The 15,475-nt window shown below is 38.2% G+C and overlaps 1 long non-coding RNA gene across 1 annotated transcript in view; it reads right to left on the reverse strand.

The window, feature by feature from the left end:
* Positions 1-1,622: 1,622 nt before the first annotated feature.
* Positions 1,623-15,475, reverse strand: part of LOC139075796 (uncharacterized) — a 268,847-nt gene continuing 254,994 nt past the window's right edge. Inside the window, exon 7 of the long non-coding RNA XR_011526601.1 lies at positions 1,623-1,774. This is a non-coding gene — a long non-coding RNA (uncharacterized lncRNA). The remainder of the gene's footprint in view (positions 1,775-15,475) is intronic.

The following is a 15,475-nucleotide window of genomic DNA, read 5'->3' on the forward strand; positions in this document are numbered from 1 at the left end:
TACCTATCTCCCCGACCTGGTTCCTTTCACTTTCTGACCTCCCGGTCACTCCCCCCAAATTCATTAAAGACTTGAGGATCTGGTTCACAGTTCTCTCTAACCTCTAAATATTTAAACCTAAACGGTCATTTCCATGAAAATATTTTATTCTATGCCTGTAATATTTTTTAAGGTGTTTTCAAAGACATGAAACTATTTTTAGTTGATCAACACTCCACAAAATCAAAGGGAAAGCAAATAAACCACACAGAACCAATACTTTAAGCATTATTGGGAGATAGGGAAATACAACTTTACATTATCTGTAAGTAGAGAAAAAACAATCAAAAAAATTCCAATGGCTTTCCCACTGTCAGCTCTGTGCTACAAGCCTGTACGTGCAGAGAGCACAGGAGGGAAGACTAACAATTCTCCATGAGTGAGAAGAGAGGAGAGCAAAGGACTGAGGTGAAGCATAGACAAAATAATTCTCAGAAAGAAAACGCTCAACAATAAATGATAAAATACTGAACTCATGTCAGAACTTGGTAGTTCATAGAATTGACCACAGGAAAGGAAGTTGAAAGTGTATAGGACCAGAAGTGGCAGCTTCCAAGATGCATTGTTTCTGGGAGAGAATCAGGTATATTAAGGAGGGTGTAACCTTCGGAGATGAAACAGTAAAAGGAAAGCAGAAAATACAAGGGCAAAAATAAGGATCTTACAGAAATGAAAGTGAAACATGATCATCTAACTCAAGAATGAGATTCATCCAAGCAAAGATGACAGAGAAAATGTTGACAAAGCAAATAATGGTAAGCATTTCATACTTTCTTGAATATATTTCACATGCTCATTCATGAGTATTTCATATCTTCTAGCCAAGAGCAAAGCAAGGACGAGATTATGGTAGAATGGGTCTGTATGTACATATGTGTATGTATGTGTGTATATGTGTGTGTTTATTTACATGTTTGTGTTTGTGTATGTGTTTGTGTATTTACACACATGCACATATTTCCTATTCTGTCTGCTGAGAGATACACTAAACAATGACATCCCAGTAAAAATGAGCACACTTCATACTCAGATCTTGGACTCTAATATCATTTTCCACTAAAAAGAACCAGGACTCCACAGAGAGGGTGTTTCCAGGACTGGGGCAGGTTAAGTACAAAATAAGCATAAGCTTGGAATGTCTTGTTATGACAGAAAGTAAAGAAACAATCAAATTATATATACAAATTATATATAAATATAATATAAATATATATAAATTATATGTGTAGAAATTATATTTAAATATATATATATGGAGTGAGAAAGAGAGAAAGAGCACGTTACAAACCAAATGGTAAAATGTTAACAATAGATAAATCTAGATAAGAGGTATATAAGTGTTCTTTGTGCTAGTCTTATTCATGCAACTCTTTTGGAACTTTGAAATTATTTCCAAATAAAAGTTTATAAATTAAAAAAAAAATCAGGCCTTTTAAAGTTTACCTATTGGGAGGAAGAGTTAATATTTTTTTTAAAGCCTACATAAGACATGCATGCTTCTACCTGACCTCTGATATGCGTGTTGTAAAATGTTTGTAGGTCAACTGGGAAGAAGGTGGAGAAAAATAACATCAGACATTACATGCTGTTTGAGAACTTGATTTTTATTTATATTGTAAGGATTATATGAGTCATTGTAAGGAATACTAATAATTAAGCTTTTTGATGATAGTTTCTTCATTGATGTCTTTTTCACTCTCCATGTTGTTCAGTGCCAACAGCGAGAGCCCCAAGTCTGTGAAAAAGATGACAGGGAGGCAGTTAGAAAATGTCACTAACTCCTCTGACACTAGAATCCAGGTTTGGGAAAAAACCGTATTTTGTTCAATGTCTTAATCTGAGAGATGTATAAGAAATGTCCTTGTAGGTCTGATATCCTTTTTTAAAATCAGTTAGTTCAGATAAATCAGAACTCCATTCATATTTGGGTGTTATTTCCATCAGCTTTCCTTTTAACAGTAAACAGTATTTTGTTTTCTTGCAAAATACTAAATCCTTCAAAGATTCTTGATGAATTATTTTAAAACCACCCAGCACACCGTGCAAACTTGTTGTGGCTTTTTCAGAGTTTTATATACAAAAAGCTATTCATTTCCAGATCTGTATGCCAACATGTTTCTTACCCTCAGAACTGCAAGTATGCTCTGTCACGTTAAAATGACCAGAATCACGGAACAGCTGAATAAGAGTTTTCCCTGGATGGAAATTTTACTCTATGATTAATCAATTTTTGTATATTATAGTGATTATAATTAGAATGGACAGGCACAGTGCCGTATATACACACGTGGATCAAATCTAAAGACTCTTTGTAATTCTCCTGATTGTTCTTTACAACTGCTTTGATGTTACTTAGCGGTTCCTCTTATCTGATCTGTTTGAACTTCAAGATAACATTGACTTACGTGTTTCAGTACATCAATAATAAATCACTTTGGAGACACCATAATTCTAAAGAATCTTGAAGCAATGAAAGACTTCTGCAGGGTAGGATTCTTTAGGGTACTTTTTCTTTCTATTAAAGAGATATCATATGTTGTTTATTCCCAACAACTTAAAAGACAAATCTCAAAGAGCCCAGAAAGTGTTTCCTTGCCCAACCCCATCTTGCAACTGTCTCCAAGTTCTAAGGGGTTAAACTTTGTGCTGAAGACCCAGATGCTAGTTCAGATATCTAATAATTAAACAACTACTTGTGGTTTCCGAAATAATTAAAAAAAGAAGAAATAACTTTTCTTGAGATTTGATGTAAATATTAGGGGCCAGGACATAGTATGTTCCTGGTAATTTACAAAGCCTTCTGAGCTGTTTAAACTTGATTATATTAGGAGAAAAAAACTAAAGCAACCACAGAACTTGCCAGATGTCATTTTAAAAAGCGACATTTGACAGAGGTGCATGCTTTGTGGCTAAGATGTGCTCATTGACTATCAATAATAAAGTTTATCTTCTAGACACGTACTAAGAAAATGCTTTAAAACTAGCCTGTAGAATTATAAAGACAGAAATGTGGTGCTGTTAATCTCACGTCTTGCCTTTAAATGTATGCGTTTCTCAGCCCTCTAGGGAGATAATTTTCTATCTCACCATTTCTCAAACTGGGTTTACCAAAACACCAATTTGGCAAGAAGAAAAAGCTTAATATAAACTTCAGCAATAAGTCAGTATCACATCATTGTAACTCTGGTCAATATTGTACACTTAATTATCTTATAGTAGATTCCTAATCTGCAGTATATCTCTGTGAATGTTAAAAACTCAGAGAGTTGCTGAGGTTAAAGAGAAATCTATTTAATTGTGTTTAAATAAGGACAAACAGAATTGCTGGGAAGATGGCAGTGTAGGAGGACTCTGAACTCGCCACCTCCCACGGACACAACACATTTACAACAACCTGTGAAACAGTTACTCTTGAGAGTGAACTGAAAGCTTAGTAGAAAGATCCCCCACAACAAGGGACCATACTGACAGAGGTGGACGAGGCAAAAATACTTTTCTGTTGAGAAAAAAAAGCCACATTCGAGCCACAGCACTTCATGGCCAGGAGCAATCTAAAGGTAGGAAGCTTTTCCTGGAGGAGCAGGGAATCTGAGCAGGAGACCATGCCACAATAAGCAGCCTTTGAATTCAGCACAACCAAGACAAGTACCATAATGCCTGCCTTTGCTAGCTATTAAAACCAATGAGAAATACCCACAGAAAAGCCATGGAACACAAGAGAGAGAAAAATCTACTCTTAAAGGGACCATGCAGAGTTTCACCCATTCCAGAAACCAACACAAAATCACCAGAAAGAAAAGTCACAGTCCCTTGGTGACAGAGGCTCACTTGATAGGCTCTGGGTGCATCTCAGAGAGACAGGAGGTGGCTGGGCCCACCTCCCCAGGGACTGAGACACTGGTAACAGCCCTTATTGTGACCTGGAACATGCACACTGACACAGACACTGGCAGGCACCATTGGATTTCTTCCTCTGGCCTGTAAGTGCAAGGGTTTGCCTCACCTACTGGAGCATTGATTTAATCCAGCTCAGATAGGGCAAGTAGCCCATCCTAGGGACTGGCCCCGACCACAAGCAAGCCCTCAGGGAACTTGTTGGCCCACACAGGCAGGGTGTGTGGGACCTCTGCAGCGGGCGAGTGGGGAACGGGGCATGCACCCGGGGCAGGACTGCATTAGCAGGGAGGTGTGGGCCTGTGAGTGGTGGGGCTTGTTGGCTGCAACAGACTTGTGCCACTGGCCTTCTCAGACAGCCACACAAGGAATCTGCCCACCTTCCAATGCCTGAAATGATTGTGTGCTGCCACGCCTGGGGCTGGCCCCACCTAGCTGTGCACCTGAGACAGCTGACAGCAGCCTCAAAGGCCAGAGGCCTACAGCAATTGTGAGCCACTGAACCTAGCAACCAGCCACGCTGGGGGCCTGACTCACTTAACAGAAAAATAGCAGCAAATGTGTGCTTTTAGACCTTGCAGTCAGCTGTGCTGGGGCTTCCCTTGCCCAATAAAGTGACTAATGTGACTGTAGCATTTGCACACAACTGAGCCTTACAATGAGCCAGCCAGGGAGTCAGCCTAGCCTATCCATGCACCCACAGCAACAGCAACTCCATCACAACAGAAAGGCACATGTAGCCCACATAGGGGACACTCTGGAACATTCAGAACTGGTGATGAAAGGAAAGCATATTTCTGGGCCTCATAAGGCATCTCTTGCATAAGTCCACATCTCCAAGATTGGGAGATATAGCTCATCTACCTAATATATAGATATAAGCAAAGGCAAAATGAGGAGACAAAGGAATATGTTCCAAATAAGGGAACAGGACAAATCCTCAGAAAAAGAACTAAAGGAAACAGAGATAAACAATCTACCAGATAAAGAGTATAAACAAATAGTCCTAAGCATGCTCACTGATCTCTGGAGAAGAATAGATGAACACAGTGAGAAAATGAACAAAGAATTAGAAAATATGAAAAAGAACCAATTAGAACTGAAGAATACAATAATGGGAATGAAAAAGTCACCAGAGGGAATGAACAGCAGAGTAGATGACACAGAAGAACGGATCAGTGAAATTAACAAAAGAGTAGAGGAAATCACCCAAGCTGAATGGAAAAAAGAAAAAAGAATTAAGAACAACAAGGACAGTCTAAGGGACCTCTGGGACAACAGCAAGTATACTAACATCCATGTTATAGGTGTCCCAGAAGGAGAAGAGAAAGACAAAAAGGCAGAGAACCTATTCAAAGAAATAATAGCTGAAAACTTCTCTACCTAAGGAAAGAAACAGACTTCCAGGCACAAGAGCAGAGAGAGCACCAAACAAGCAAACCCAAAGAGGCCCACATGTAGACACATTATAATTAAAATGTCAAGAATTAGAGATAAAGGGAGAATCCTAAAAGCAGCAAGAGAAAGGCCACAACTTATATACAAAGGAAACCTCATAAATCTAGCAGCTGACTTCTCAGCAGAAGCCTTATGGGCTAGAAGGGAATGGCGTGATATATTCAAAGTGCTGAAAGGAAAGAACTTACAGCCAAGAGTATCCACCTGGCAAGGTTATCATTTAGAATGGAAGGAGAGATAAAGACTTTCCTTGACAAGCACAAACTAAAGGAGTTTATTACCATCAAACCTGCCTTACAAGAAATGCTAAAGGGACTTATTTAAGTGCAAAAGAAAAGACTACAAATAAGAATAAGAAAATTATCAAATAAAAAGTTATAACTGGTAAAGGCAACTATACAGATCAACCACTTATAAAGCTAATATGAGGGTCAAAAGACAAAAGTACTAAAATTATCTATTTCCATGATAAGAGGTTAAGGAATATATAGACACAAAAAAGAGGTTAAATATGATATCAAAAACATAAAATGTGTGGGGAAGGGAGTAAAAGTGTAGGGCTTTTAGTAAAAGGCCAAACCCAAGAGACCATCAAATTAATATAGATTGCTATTTACATACATTGTTATCTATGAACCTCATGGTAATCACAAACCAGAAACCTACAACAAATGCACAAAAAAGTTAAGGATAAAGGAAACCAAACATAATAATAAAGAAATCCATCAAATTACAAGGTAGGAGAGCAAGAGAAGAAGAAAGGAACAGAGAAGAATTACTAAAATATCCTAAAAAAGTAACAAAATGGCAATAAGTACATACTTATCAATAGCTACTTTAAGTGGCAATGGACTAAATGTTCCAATCAAAAGACATAGGGTGGCTGAATGGATAAAAAAATAAGACCCATATATATGCTGCATACAAGAAATGGACTTCACACCTAAAGACCCTCACAAACTGAAAGTGAAGGCATGGAAAAAGATACTCCATGTGAATGGCAATGAAAAGAAAGCTGGGCTAGCAACACGTATAGCAGACAAAATAGACTTTAAAAGCAAAACTGAAAGAAGTGGCAAAGAAGGGCACTACATAATGACAAAGGGACAAAGCCAACAAGAGGACATAACAATTGTAAATATCTATGCACCCAACATAGGAACACCTAAATATATAAAGCAATTATTAGTGGATATAAAAGAAGAAATAGACAGTAACACAATAATAGTAGGGAACTTTAACACTCCACTTACTTCAGTAGATAGATCATCCAAATAGAAGATCAATAAAGAAATGTTGGCATTAAAAGACACATTAGAACAGATGGACTTAGTAGATACATACAGAACAGTCCATCCAAAAGCCACAGAATGCACACTCTTTTCAAAAGCATATGGGAAATTTTCCAGGATAGATCACATATTAGGCCACAAAACAAGTCTCAATAAATTTAAGAAGATTGAAATACTACCAGGCATCTTTTCTGACCAGAACAGTATGAAACTAGAAATCAATGACAAGAAGAAAACTGGAAAAGCCACAAATGTGTGGAGATTAAACAAAATGCTACTGAACAATGATTGGGTCAATGAAGAAATCAAAGGAGAAATAAAAAAATACCTGGAGACAAACGAAAATGGAAATATGACATGCCAGCACTTAGGGGATACAGCAAAAGTGGTTCTAAGGGGGAAGTTCATAGCAATACAGGCCTACCTCAACAAACAAGAGAAATCTCATAAAACAATCTAATGGTGCACCTAAAAGAAGTGGAAAAAGAAGAACAAACAAAGCCCCAAATCAGTAGAAGGAAGGAAATAATAAAAATCAGAGTGGAAATAAATGAAATAGAGACTAGAAAAAATCAATGAAACTGACAGCTGGTTCTTTGAAAAGATAAAACAATTGACAAATCTTTAGGGGGACTCACGAAGAAAAAAAGAGACAAGGCTTAAGTAGATAAAATCAGAAAGAAAAAGAAGACAAATTGCAATACACACCTCAGAAATACAAAGAATTGTAGGAGAATACTATGAAAAGCTGTACACCAACAAATTGGATAATCCAGAAGAAATGGATAAATTCTTAGAATCATACAATTTTCCAAAACTGAGTCAAGAAGAAATAGAGAATTTGAATAGACCAATCACCAGTAAGGAGATTGAAACAGTAATCAAAACCCTCCCCAAACACAAAAGTCCAGGACCAGATGGCTTCCCTGGTGAATTCTACCAAACACTCAATGAAGTTTTAATACCTATCCTTCTCAAACTCTTCCAAAAATTTGAAGAGAAGGGGAAGCTCCCTAACTCATTCATTGAATTGAGGGCTCTTTTTATGATACAGGACCCAAAAGAATATGAAAATCTTTCTGCCGGAGTGGTTATTAGAAGCATGGAGAAAAGATAGCTAATCACAGTGAAACAGAAATGCCTCACTTGCCCTGACAGAGGTAGAGGATAGAATAAAGAGGCTGAGGGACATGGGCATGGTGTAATGGATATGCTAATAGGGCGAGATGATCTACCAAAGGATTACATTCTACAAGAGGACCCAAAGGACAATACATTCACTAATGCCATCAGGAATGCATAGGTGAGAGGGCACCAGCATCACTAAGAAGTTTCATGGTAGCTATCCTCTGCAGTCCCCTCCCAAGACCTAAGATGGTAGGTCACAAAGCTGGGCTTATTAATATTCATGGAGATCATGGCTCCCAAAATAATTGAGGCCAGATGGTGGGGCTTGACTCCCAGGAGTCATGAGGTCATAACTACCATAAGGACCAGCAAGGTGAGAGGTGTAGCCAAAAAACTTAACCTATAAGGTATGTAGAGCTAATCGCAAAACAGACACCTAACAAGGGCTTAAGATATGTGAATGCGACCATTCAATAAAATGTCATGATTCTTTGTTCAGTTCCCAGATAGGAACCAAGACTGAAGAAGTGCTCTAGTCCCTAGAAGAAAGGACCGTGCAACACCATGACAAGCTTATACCAGGACAATTTTCCAGTCCTTCCACAAAGGGACCTATATATTGAGTGACTGTACATTGGGAAAAAGTAGAATAACCAAACATTTTGAGGACTAATGGACACAGAGTCTGAGTTTACCTTGATCCCAGAGACCCAAAGACCATCATAGCTCACTGTTAGAATGGGGCTTAAAGGGGACAGGTGAAGGGATGGATAAAGTCCAGTTCTGTCCTATTTATATATCTGGGAACTTAGGAAATAACTAATAAGTGAGCTTGTGGAAGGAGAAGTGGCCCAAGGTGGGAAGAGAGAGATTCCTGGGCAGTGGCCAATGGCCTGACTATCTGATTAGGTTACAGAAGGAAAAGGGCTGGAAGATCAGAGACAAGGAGATCTGGGGTACAGACATGTGAATTGACATATATGAGTGAGCGTCGAGTGTGAAGATTTTTACATCACATGTTAATGTCCATCAGAAAATATCCACCATGTAGGAGGCATTGAAAAACCACCTGATAGTGGCCAGGGATACTAAGGCATGTCTGATGCTAGGACACGTAGGAGGCACAGAACCTTTGACATCTGACTGGCTTGAGGACAACCTGAAAACCTCACAAACATTCCTTAAACTGTCCAGCAGTCAAGGATGGTTGCACTCAACCTTCCATCTGTCTCCTTCACTCAGGATCAGACGTGTTGTGGTCTAAAAGCTCTTCCAGCCCTCTCAGGCTACCTTCATATTTTCTCTAGTAGCTGCTTCATTTAATAAAATGTTCGGATGTTTAATCACTTCTTGCCATCAGCTCTTGAAGGATCCAGTCTAACACAGTTACCCTTTTCTTTCGTGCTTCTAGTCTCAATAAGAGAATCTCTTTTGTCTATCATCTTGTTAAATGCTTTTCTTTTATTATGCATGTTGATTTTCTCTGGTCTCTCTGCAATTCTAACAAACTGACTCAATTTTGCCAGGTTTGGTCAGGCTTACTCCCAGTTTCCTGGGACAAGAGCTCCAGTGAGAAGGCCACACCACAGCTGGCTATCATTTTTACTCCTCTTGAAAAGAAACACCATAAAACTTTAACCAGATTTCCATTAATTCGTGAGCTCTTCAAATATTCTTTTGTTGTCCTTGTTCTTTTTCTCTTCTTCTTCTTCACATTTTTAACTTGCAATTCCCTGCTGGCATCTTTAAGCTATGCCTCCCCAGTGAAAACACTTGTATCAGAAAGATTAAAGCATAATTGTTGAGCAGCACACCTAGTCTTTTTAGCTATTTAAAAACAAATCAACAAAGTGACAAAAAAACAAAATAGTAAGAAAAAGCAATTTGTTTTCACAGCCCTGTCTCTCCCCCTATCAATTCCATTCACTGTCAATCTTTCGCATTGTCTTTTTTTTTTAAACAATGTAATTTTTTTTTTATGTTAAAAACAGGATGCAGATTAAGGTAGAAGGGGAAAGTTCTAAAGAAAAGCTGAATTAAAGTTACTACGTTTAATTTCGATTTTCAAGTAGTTCTGTTATCTCTGAATTTTCAAATGATCCTTAGTGAAAGAGATAAAGCTCAAGTAAGCGTACTTTGTGCAAAGAAGAAAATTCCATTGAAGCTGCTGAAACGGCTGTAGTCAGCTGCTCTCTTCAAAGTTAGCTACCACAAGGGGGTGAGAAATCCATGGTGGTCAGGTAGAACGCGCACACCACTGAGGAGGAACCCTTTCAATAGTCTAAGAATCCTTTGAAATATTTTATACTGAGAAAGATGGCAAAACGAAAACTGGCCACTTCACCCCGCTTCTCTGCAAAATATACTGGACTGACTCTCTTTGTGAGAATAATGTGCTCGTTTTTATTAATGAAGACAATTAATTATGGGTAACAAATATTTATTAACTTTGAACCTGAAAGGCCATTCAGTATTTAACTTATTAAAAAGAAGACAGATTCCTAGAAGCTAAATTTTCTACAGTGTTCTGACTGTAAAAGAAAAACACGTTCAGGAGGACGAAAATGTGTTATGACAATAACGGAGAAAGCTCATGGGCAACACGACTATCTTGGAGAGAGAAGTCTTTTATATTTATACAAGTATACTACTTTTGGTAGTCTTACATTACTTTGAAATTATATTTTAGAGGCATGTTTAATCTATGATCCTACCAAGTTTACCTAATAATGACTTTTATTATGACAAGCTCCTATCACATTTCTAACACAGCGAATGATTTGAACCTTTTTTCTTATTTTCTTAGGAAGCTAAAGCAATGTATCTTTGAAATTGCATTAAATTCTTTTCTGGGTACATATTTAGATGTGACAGGAGTGGTGTTGGTAGAGAAGACAGATGTAAAACTTCCCACTTCTCAAGGAAGCTTTCCGTTGAATGGTAACTGGATAGCTTGCCTCAGATTGGAATAGATCAGTACAGTGGCTCAACTACTACTTCGCTATGAGGGGAAGAAAAAGACCCACCCATTTTGTTTCATCATGCTACATGAGCTTACTCAGTTTCTGGGTTGGTGACCATTCTTCTGATGCCATGAGCAAATGTGTTTCATTCCTACATGCCCCTGACATGAGAAGATTATCACCTACCACATCTAAAAGGAAAAGCACATTCCTTGATGGATTATGACTATAGCTTTTTTCTTTTCCATGTCAGCCCCTTTGGACATCTCTAAAAGCCTTGCCAGCTCAAGATAGATCCAAAGATAACAAAAGTCTACAAGGGAATATTATCTGTAGTATCCCAGGTACTGTGCTAGAATTCCTGCCTTTAATAAACAACAAGGAATATGATAAGTAACAAACCTATAAAGAGGTGTGAATGTAAGCCAGGAAAGGCAGGATCTATTTCAATTTATTTTACTCCCTGGAGTCCGAAGTTCTTTATAGGAACTTTATAAATATTTAAAAAGATCATCATGTAAATGTAATTAAAGAACTCGAGACGGAAAATATGAAAATTCCCCCTTTCATTGGTGCAGTGGTTTCTATTTCTCTGGTGTATTGACAGAGACAGCTTAGAAAAGAAGATTTTATATTTGTTTATTCTGGGATTCTTAGTGGTTGGCAAGGAGTCGAGTTTTAATTTTTATATTGTTTTATTTGTTTATTTTATTATTTGTTAACGAAAGGTGGGGTTACTTGGTATTCAGTTTGAGGTAGATCATAGAAATCCTGCCAAAAAGCTACGCTGACCCGCAGCTCTTTCCCCACATCTACCTTCGGATTCCCAGAATGGACCCCATCTCATCCCAGTCTATTCCAGTCTTACTGAAACTTTTCCTCAAGAATCAACCTTCCTTTCATTTGGGAAGCCAGCCCAGTTGGTAGCCACCACCACCAATGGCCCTCCCCGTTTCCCTCCTTTTCCCCATCCCTTGCACAAACCTGCACCCAACCTCCTTTAGATGATTATCACTAATCTTTATTAACCAGAATAGATTTAGCCTTTATTCATCCTTCCCAAGTTTGGAATGACTTGAATTGAATTTGCCTGAGGGTAACTTGATATCGGAGGCAAAAAGTGTGCTTTAACACAAGTTGAGAATGTTATATATTTTGGCAACTGACATACTTTTTGGTACTTTTATAGTCATGGTTAATTCGTCTGGATTTTTCCACTTTCTGTTTTTCTATCTAGAATTATTTGTTATTTGTAATTCCACTAGTTGGCTTTTACAGGACAAAAATCAGAATTCGCATTCTTGGGGAAAGAAAATGAGGTAACAGGTATAGAGAATATCTGTTAAAGTAAGTGCCACATCTTACAATTGTTACAATTGTAAAATTTTTTTAGAGTTTTACAATTTTTAAATTACAAAATAACTTGCTGAGTCATCCCTGCCTTTTTTAAAAGGAAAAAAAAATGCCTGAAAGGCCAGAATTTATGACAACAATTTTAAGAATTGAATTGCATGTAGTGCTAGCGTATTTTTTAATACAGCATATAACTGATACTAATGTTGATAAAAATAACTCTGTTTATTACTAAGTAATTTAAGTCAAAGTGATTCTGTTCCCTCAGCTGGGAGGGAAGCTTGCTCCGTCAGCATGTGGTTAATCTAACCCATGCTACCTGCCAATCTTATTCTTAGCCAGAACCCACCCCATCGCATCTCCCTAACTCTTCTTCACCCTACACTTTTGACGCTGGAGTATACATTTTCTCAATATGCGCCTTTATACATTTCCCCTAGAGGTATAGGGTTCGTTTTTTCTTCCTATTTAATTGCAATCCAATCACTACACTGACCTGGCTAAATCGCTCTCTCTCTTTTTTTTTTTCTAGCCTAACTCAAAGTTCCTGCCTGAAGCCTTTCCCTAGCACACCAGCTGGAACTATTCCTCCCGCCTGTACTTTGCCACAGTTCCTCTATTTTAACTTATGTAACATGCTTCAATAGGATAGACTAATTGTGTACATGTCTTTCCACTGAAGGGCAAGCTACTTGAAGCAAAAATGATAGTTTATTCCTTTTGGAGATGCTTAATAAGTATTGGGTAAATTGATCTAACGGTGATATTTTCTCTTTGGAAGAGTTTAAGCCTATCATCAATCTATTTTGTCTTCCAGGATTGCTGTAAATGTTTCCTTGATAGATTCTTTCTATTCCCTAGCTTCCTACAAAGAATACCTGTTAAGAGATTTTCTTAACACACACACACACATACACACACACACACATACACACCATGTTATGCATATAATACACTATTCAAAATCCATGTAAGAGTTTGGAATATTCACTCAGATAGCTGAGTATGTAACAAAATGTTGAGTGAAACTTCTTGGAAATTGGCTGGTGATATCCAAGACAAGGATAAAGAGGCTCTAAGCACCTTCTATTCTAAAAGGAGCTGCCAACATTTTAGGCCAGACATCTCCTCTTGGATTTAGCAGATTTAACATTTAGCAGAACCCACTCTGCTAGACTCAATCATCTCCACTACTTCTTCTTTACTTCTTTTCTAATCTATATAAAGACACCTGGGGAGTGTAAGAGAGGGAGTAATAACAATCCTGAGTCCAAGGCTTAGAGGCTTTTTATTTTCTCCTCCTTAAGAATACTTCTCTAGGTGAGGAGAACTCCCAGAGGACCACCTGAGACATTGGGAGCAGCAGTGAGGGGGTAAATGAAGAGAGCATTTGTATTCCTGGTCTTGGGAGGCAGTGGAGCTGTTTCCACTCACATCAACCACCATGGCATTATGGACTGAATGTTTGTGTATCCCCAAAATTCATATGTTGAAGCCCTAACCCTCTATGTGATGGTATTGAGAGGTAGTGCCTTTGGGTGATAATTAGGTTTAGATGAGGTCATGAGGGTAGGGCCCCCATAATGGAATTAGTGTCCTTATAAGAGGAGGAAAACACGAGAGCCCTCTCTCTCTCTCTCTGCCATTTGAGGCAAGAAGGTAGCTATCTGCAAGCCAGGAAGAGAGCCCCCACCAGGGAAGTGAATTGGCTGGTACTTTGATCTTGGTACCTAGGCACCAGAACTGTAAGAATAAATTCCTGTTGTTTAAGCCACCCAGTAGATAGTATTTTGTTGTGCAGCCTGAGCTAACTAAGACACCCAGCAAGGGCACATTTGTATCCAAGGCCATGTGGACCTAAGGAACTTAGTTAGGCTTGATCCAACTAGCCATCAACCCTCCCAAAGGGCTTACCTGCCAGGCAAGGAGATCTCCAAAGAAAAAAACTACATACGGTGTGGTATATAGTTAAGGGTGGGAGTTGAAGTTGAGAATTATAGTTTTAAGAGATACTGCACTTGTAAGGACAGAGAGAGGGTATCCATGTTTGGGCCAAAAGTAGATGAAGCAGAAAAAGAGACAGGCAGACATCACAGATAAACAGATTGGAGAGAAAATGTGGCTCCAGAGAAAGAGAAGTGGAAAGTGTAGATGCCTTGGCTCTTGACAGCGTATAGCCTGTATTCTTTGAACCAAAATCAACCAGGTACCAACAGAAAATGAGCATACCTGCCACACAGAAGCTGTCAAAGAATGGCCAGTGTTACCCAGAGAAAGAGGGAGAAACGTCAAAAGAGGACTGTGCCAGAGCAAGTTAAGTAAGGAACAAAGCCCTCTCCCTATTCAGGCTCCATTAAACACTGGGGATCTAGTGACCCAGAAGAAGTGGGAGGAAGAATACACCTAGCCACAACACCAGTGGTTCTAAAACTTTTTGTTCTCATACCCCTCATACACTCTTAAAAATTCTTGAGAATCATGAGAGCTTTTTGTTTATATGAATTTTATCTATCACTATTTGCTATATTTAGATTTAAAATTGAGAAAATTTAAAAGTATCTATTAATTTGTTTTAAAATAATACTAAAGCCACTATCTGTTAACATAAATAATATATTTATATTTTCCAAAAGATATATTTCCAACATACAAGACAATTTAGTGAAAACAGTGGCATTACTTTTTATTTGCAAATATCACTAATATATAGCTTAGTAGATCACTGATTGCATTCGATCTATTGAAACATATCGGTTTCATTGAAGCACCTGAAGAAAATGGGGCTTCACAAAGATATGTCATTGGAAAAGGGAGGAGTAAGTTAATGTCCTTTTTGGATAATTGTGGATATTCTTCTTTAATATTATGCTGAAACTAAACATGTGGTGGTAGTTTCTTAGAGGTTAGTTGCAATGTGGAATCTGAAACTATATCAGTAAACATTTTTTATATTCTGTTACATTCAAATACACTGGCTTATCTTATATTTTATGCATCATTTGTCTATGCGTGATTTTGTTACATCATGCATTGGTCATTCACTGAGCTATGCAGTTCTTCCAAAGTTGACACATTTCGTTATAATTGTATTAGGGGTTCCTAAGACCACCTTCAGGCTCAATTTACTGGAAGCAGTCGCACAGGGATGTGCTTAATTCTATGAGCAACAGTGTGTGACAACACGTGCAAAGCATTGCCAGCCAGAAAAGCTCACTTGAGCCGTGGTGTCCAGAGTTTTTATTGGGGGTGAGTCACATAGACATACTGCTCCCATGACTGACTTTAACTACTCAATCTTCAGTCCCCAGATGTCAAACTGATACAGCACAGTCCAGAAATTCAGGCTGA

Source organism: Equus przewalskii, chromosome 14, assembly GCF_037783145.1.
Source record: "Equus przewalskii isolate Varuska chromosome 14, EquPr2, whole genome shotgun sequence".
Taxonomy (NCBI): Eukaryota; Metazoa; Chordata; class Mammalia; order Perissodactyla; family Equidae; genus Equus; species Equus przewalskii.